Here is a 7,049-nt window from a genome sequence, read left to right as displayed (position 1 = left end):
AAACCAGACACATACTCGTCAATTTTGCATAATAAATCTCACACAGCAAGGAGCACAGACAATCAGTGAGGGTGAATGACTGTAGTGTCAGTAACTGAAATGAACTTTTCTCTCCATCTCTCGCTGTCTATTTCCTTCCTGTTTCCCCCCCACCAAAAAAAAATCTTACTCCCCTTCCAGACCAGATATCTACATCGTGAACTCCAGTGCTGGACTTTGCTGGTGATGTGAAAGGCGCTGACTGTTGTTTTTAAACTAGAGGGAGGTTGGGGGGTGGAGGAGAGGGCAAGAGAATTGATGAGGAGGGTCTGGGTTTAAAGGATCAAGGAAGCCCCCAAATCAGGACTAAAGCTACATTCTGCATTCATGGCAGGTTCAGAGTGACTAAAGAGTTGGCAGTGGTGGGATTCGAACCCACGCCTCCAAAGAGACTGGAACCTTAATCCAGCGCCTTAGACCGCTCGGCCACACTACCAGCTGTGAGAGAATAACTGTCTTGTCCTCTCTGTGTGAAGGCTTGTCTACTTGGGTCAGCATGGTAGAGTGGAGGGGGGGAACCCCCAGCAGCTCAGGGGGGGTTCCTGTAACAGAATTTCTTGCTCACAAAGATGCTGCAGAGAATCTGATGCTTCCAAGACCCTGGGGAGATGGACCTGGGAAGACAGGTCAGGTTGCTAGGAAGATAACAGGATGCTGGGAATCATCAGGAAAGGGATAGATAAGAGGACAGAAAAGATCCGATTGCCTCTGTATCAATCCATGGTACGCTGTAAGGTGTTTGCAGCTGTCCCTCCATGTGTCGGGGAGGGAGGCCATGCCCCCTTGCTACAAGTCCTCTGGAAGGGCACAGTTCACAGGGGAATTAGCACTGGGGTCTCTGCCACTCTGTGGGGTAGCACAGTTCTGAGTCTACGGGGCCCTGGCCCTCTGACAGGGTGGGGCACCAAACACTTAGGAGGTTCTGGCCTGTAGTCAGGACAGACCAGTAATGAGTCTATACGCCCAGACACTCAAACAGGGCCGAGCAGCAAACAGATGGGGGACCTGGCTCTGGTGGACTGCCAACAAACACAGGTTTCTTGGCCTATGCTGAGGAGGTTGCCACCCCAGGGGCAGGATGACAGGGTGTCACGGAGTGTGGGAGAGTCCAGGCCCTGCACCTCTCTTCCTGGGATTCACTGAGACTCTCAGCCAGCCAGTAAAACAGAAGGTTTATTAGACAACAGGAACACAGTCCAAAACAGAGCTTGTGGGTACACCCAGGACCCCTCAGTGAAGTCCTTCTGGGGGAGCAGGGAGCTTAGACCCCAGCCCTGGGGTTCCCTGTGTTCCTCCACCCAGCCCCAAACTGAAACTAAACCCACCGCAGCAGGCTCTCTCCTGCAGCCTCCATTCACATTCCTGGGCAGAGGTGTTACCTCCCCCTCCTGGCTCAGGTGACAGGCTCTCAGGTCTCCCATCCCCAGGGCACATTCCCAGGCCAACACTCCCCCCTCCCTGCTGCGTCACATCGTCACACAGGGGAAGGGGGATGTGGGGCCACCCGACTGCACCACGTCCCAGCCCAGGGCCCTAACATGGGGAGTATTCCACCACTGGGTCAGTGGGGAAATCCGGCCACAACATGCTGGCCAGCCATCAGTCAGCAATACAGCTGAGCTTTATTCGGCTACCCTAGGCTACTTCCTATTCTGCCTTTTGGGGGGAGTGGGTTCCCAGGGTCCAAAGGCCAGGCGCCGACTCCGTGGGTGCTCCAGGGCTGGAGCAGCCACTGGGAAGAATTGGTGGGTGCAGGGCCAGATTAAGACCTTTAGAGGCCCTAAGCACTGAAAACATTATTGTGCCCCCCATGTGTAATTCAAAATAAAAACAATACTATACCGTAAAATACAATTTTATTTTTCAAAATGACACAAAACTTACATGTATGCTGAAATTAAACTAGTTTCTTTCTAGATTTTCTGATTGCAAAATTCTGGATAAATTCATCGAAGCTGACTCGATGAAGCATGTCCACTTCCATACCCAATAGGGAAAATGAATCAAGTCTGTCCTGACACATTGTTCTCTGAGGGTTTTTTATTCTTTTCAGCTGAGAAAAGAGTGTTCTGTAGAGCAGTTAGTCATCATCAATGCTAGAAAAATACGTCATGCAATCTCTACATTTGGAAATACACATTGTATTCCATCTTTCAGTATTGTGTCATGAAGATCAATGTGACTGGATTTCATTTTTCCTGTTTCATTAAACTTTGCGCGCATATAACAATGGAACTGCCGTACTTCTCCACAGAGATTCACGTTCAAGTCAACAGGGTATGAGTCAAGTAGCTTTTGGGAACTTTGTGAATATTGCTCGTCAGATAAGTCCATATCGTTTAGAAAAGAAAATCTACTTGATACTTCTTTGTACACTTCACCTCTCCTCTTCATATGAGCTTCAAGTGTATCAATTATAGCGTAGTAAGTAGATACGTGAAATTTGTCTCTAGGATTCAATGCTGTTTCTGCCTTGCACTGAATCATAGAATCATAGAATATCAGGGTTGGAAGGGACCTCAGGAGGTCATCTAGTCCAACCCCCTGCTCAAAGCAGGACCAATCCCCAACTAAATCATCCCAGCCAGGGCTTTGTCAAGCCTGACCTTAAAAACTTCTAAGGAAGGAGATTCCACCACTTCCCCAGGTAACGCATTCCAGTGTTTCACCACCCTCCTAGTGAAAAAGTTTTTCCTAATATCCAACCTGAACCTCCCGCACTGCAACTTGAGACCATTACTCCTTGTTCTGTCATCTGCTACCACTGAGAACACTCTAGATCCATCCTCTTTAGAACCCCCCTTTCAGGTAGTTGAAAGCAGCTATCAAATCCCCCCTCATTCTTCTCTTCCGCAGACTAAACAATCCCAGTTCCCTCAGCCTCTCCTCATAAGTCATGTGTTCCAGTCCCCTAATCATTTTTGTTGCCCTCCGCTGGACTCTCTCCAATTTTTCCACATCCTTCTTGTAGTGTGGGGCCCAAAACTGGACACAGTACTCCAGACGAGGCCTCACCAATGTCAAACAGAGGGGAACGATCACGTCCCTCGATCTGCTGGCAGTGCCCCTACATATATATCCCAAAATGCCATTGGCCTTCTTGGCAACAAGAGCACACTGTTGACTCATATCCAGCTTCTCGTCCACTGTAACCCCTAGGTCCTTTTCTGCAGAACTGCTGCCGAGCCATTCGGTCCCTAGTCTCTAGCGGTGCTATCATTTGCTTGTTTTTTCCTGATTCGCTTGCGGGACTGGGCTTCTTTGTAGTTAGTATCAGGCAAGATATCTTTTGATATGTCTTCAGATCTTTCGAAATCGTTCCTCAAAGTGTGTAAGTGGTCTGCTAATGATTGACAGAGGTCTGCACATGTTTTCAAATCCCATTGCTTTTCTTGGAGAGCTTGACTTGTGTGGTAAAAGTGTTGTAAAATTTCATTCCACATGATCAACATGCATACAAACTCTAGTTCTTGCATCTTGTTTGCAATGTTTTCTGCCTCTCGTATAGTTTCTCCCTTTTGTGATTGGTCTTCAGCTATACTTTCTAATGGAGTAGGACTCCAGAATTGCACTTGTTGCCACGGCTTGTGCCTCCCAGCGAGTATTAGAAAGAGATTTCAACACACGATCGTTGCCCAAATATGTTTTAAGAACTGCCCATCAGTGTGTTGAGGCAGAGAAAAATGTATAAAGTAACTGGACTGTTGAGAAAAAACTTACTGCCATCGGACAACAATCAACAAGATTGAGAGAGTGTGTAGCACATGGCATGAATATGGCATATTTGTTCTGTTCTAAAAGCTTCTTCTGCATTCCTTGATAACACCCTGACATGTTGGCAGCATTGTCATAAGCTTGACCTCTGCACTTTGAGAAATCTATTTTGCAAACTTGGCACAGATACTGCAGTACTTGATTTGCCATGTCTTCACCAGTGTGGCTTTTCGAATTGAGGAATGTTATAAATCGTTCAACTGGTTTTCCATCTGTGGGAGACACATATCTTAGTATAATACTCGATCAATACGTGAAAGATCAGGTGTAGAGTCGACAGATAACCTGAAGTACCCAGCAGTACTTATTTCATCTACAGTAGCTGAACGAACTTTATCACTCATTCGACCAATGAGTTCATAACATGTTGTCTTGGATAAGTATGATGGGTTACCTTTGCCAGCATTCCCATATTTTGAGATATGGCCTGCTAAAAATGGGTCAGACTGAGCCACAAGGTCCAACAATCCCAAGAAATTTCCATTCTGCAATGATCCAAATGTGTGGGGAAAGGCAGACCACATTCAGCTAATGTTTGAATAACACCTATAACACGCTGCATGACATCATGCCTGTATTCATACTCCCCTTTAATTTGTTACAGTCTCTGACACATCCACATGTTCTGCAATGGTGTTTGTTTTACCAATAGAAGAAGGGTCAGTCTCTGAAACAGCTACAGGTTTTGGAATGATGTCTGTGCTACTGAGAGAAGATGTTGCTTCTGTTAGATTTGCTTTGAAAAATGATGTCAGCTTTGGAAGATTTTGGAAAATTTCACTAGTTTTTTGTTTCTTTTCTTCCGCCAGTTTACGTTTCTGTGCTCCACTCAGTTGGTTACGTTTCATCCTGCCCCTTATCTCAGTTATCTGAACTTAAAAAAAAAATAAATTACATAACGTACACTATTTTTATGTATATATATATAATATATATGAAAGAAAAAAACAAATCAAGTACATATAACTCAGAATAATATATGAATAATAAAATATAAATTTATTGCAATACATGACAGGATCTGATTTCCTCGCATTATTTTGATCTACGTTAGTAGGACGCCCCCCCCGGTTTAGGTGGTGATAAGTAATAAAAAGAGAACAGAAAAACGGGGGAAGAGTGTGTAGTGGAGTGTAAGGAAGTCTAACAAAGTTCTGATTTTTCCCATGATGACTAGTTCGATGCTTTTTTTTGAAATATCAAATATCAATTTTTTTTTAATCTCTTTTTTTTTTTTTTGGTGCCCCCTGCTTTGCTGGTGCCCTAAGCATGTGCTTAGTCTGCCTATTGGGTAATCCAGCCCTGCCCTTATGGCTTAGGCGCCACCATGTGGGTGTTTCATTTACCTCCTCATTTTCACACAGACACAATTTCCTTTGCATAGATCTGTGAACAGCAAAATTCTTCTGTCCCTCTCGTCTGAGCCAGGGCATTCAATTCCTTTGAAATCTTGCCTCCTGCAATGGCAATTGTCAGACACAGGGGACGTGGCCACCTTCACCCCTGACAGTGAGATATTGGCTCTCCTCTTTTTTCATGCTGCTGTTGTTATTCCATGTATCTGATGATGGACGGATGGAATAAAAATCTGAGTTTACTGAGGATGCAATACAAATCTGAGTTTACTCCAGGGTGAGGAAAGAAAGGAGCCACCAACTGCCCAAAAAATCTCAGTGTCCCAAAGAAAACCTGCTCCTGGAATCAAAGAGGTGCTGGCGATATGCTGGGAAAAGGGACTGGCTGAATTCTTATGGCAGGGAATAGACAATCTACAACAACATCATTAACCACAAGCACTCTAATCATGCTGCAGCCAGGAGGGAAATGGGCAGGAATTCTTGCTGTTCAGCCATGGACACACTTACAGAACTGCACAGCAGTCAGTGTGGTGTCTTACCCCCCACGGTGCCAAATGGAGCCAGTCTGGACTTCTGGTCTTACTCTGAGGCAAGTCGACATTCAAAGTGCTGCAGGAGCACCGCTGCACCAATGCTGCTGTAGTGTGTGAATGAAGATGCTGTAATCCCATGGAATCACCTCGGGAGGAGGTGGAATCTCCTTCCTTAGGAGTTTTTAAGGTCAGGCTTGACAAAGCCCTGGCTGGGATGATTTAGTTGGGGATTGGTCCTGCTTTGAGCAGGGGGTTGGACTAGATGACCTCCTGAGGTCCCTTGCAACCTGATATTCTATGATTCTATAAATGGGAAAGAGCTGCCCAACCCCTGTAGTTAATCAACCTCCCCAAGAGATAGTATCTGTGTCAGTGGGAGAAGCCACGTCTGTAGGTATACAACCTGTGGTGTTTACCTGCATATATGAAGTTTAATCAAACCCCATTTTCAAAACCACCCATGGTCTGGGAATGGAACAGGAGGTTTCTGAAGCAGGGTCTGTCCTTCAAGGTCCTTAAGATCACTGCCTGCAACATAACATCATGGGGGCATAGCTCAGTGGTAGACTGTTGGAATGTCATTCAAGTCGTCCTTGGTTCAAATCCAAGTACTACCTTAGAAGCCTTTCTCTTAAAGGAAAATATTTCCAGTATGTTCACTGAATGGGGATGCTTGAAAAGAATTTAAACACTCAAAATTTTCTTGTGTAAATGCATAAAACCATAGTAAACCTGTCCATCAGCTGAAATCAGTTCCAGTCTGCTAAGTGTCTAGGTTATAGAGTAACAGCCGTGTTAGTCTGTATTCGCAAAAAGAAAAGGAGTACTTGTGGCACCTTAGAGAATGAAGTGAGCTATAGCTCACGAAAGCTCATGCTCAAATAAATTGGTTAGTCTCTAAGGTGCCACAAGTACTCCTTTTTTTTGGTCTAGGTTATGTTTTCATCAATTCAACAAAAGTGTAATATGAATGCCTATTTTCAGATCCCTGTTCTCTAGGGGCTATGCTGTGCAGAAGAACAAGAACCACATCCAGTTGAGGTTCAAGAGTCTGATGAGCAAAGACACCTTGGTGAGGGAAAGGTCACCAGCATCTTGGCTCCTTCACATTCAGGTAACATCGGGACCCCCAGGACAAGGCATGAGAAGAAGCCAGTGGCTTTGAGCAGTTAATTAGCCACCAAGAAGCTGGTCAGAGCTGCCCGGATCCCTGGAAATGCCACCATCCCATGTCCAGGAATAGTCATTTTAAGGTAGTTTCTGCAGCAGGGACCAAAAAGTCGAAGAAAAGTCCTCAGAAGGTCTAAGCTGCCAAGATCCAGACAGTGGTTAAGATCCCACCTAA

At 45.3% G+C, this 7,049-nt stretch overlaps 1 non-coding gene across 1 annotated transcript; it reads right to left on the bottom strand.

Annotated features, from left to right (window-relative positions):
* Window positions 1-393: 393 nt before the first annotated feature.
* On the bottom strand, window positions 394-475 carry TRNAL-AAG (transfer RNA leucine (anticodon AAG)). The gene has a single exon. It is a non-coding gene; the product is annotated as a tRNA-Leu (tRNA).
* Window positions 476-7,049: the final 6,574 nt, after the last annotated feature.

Source organism: Natator depressus, chromosome 28, assembly GCF_965152275.1.
Source record: "Natator depressus isolate rNatDep1 chromosome 28, rNatDep2.hap1, whole genome shotgun sequence".
NCBI lineage: Eukaryota > Metazoa > Chordata > Testudines > Cheloniidae > Natator > Natator depressus.
Note: the sequence above shows the minus strand (reverse complement) of the source record. Positions and strands in the feature narration are given on the sequence as shown.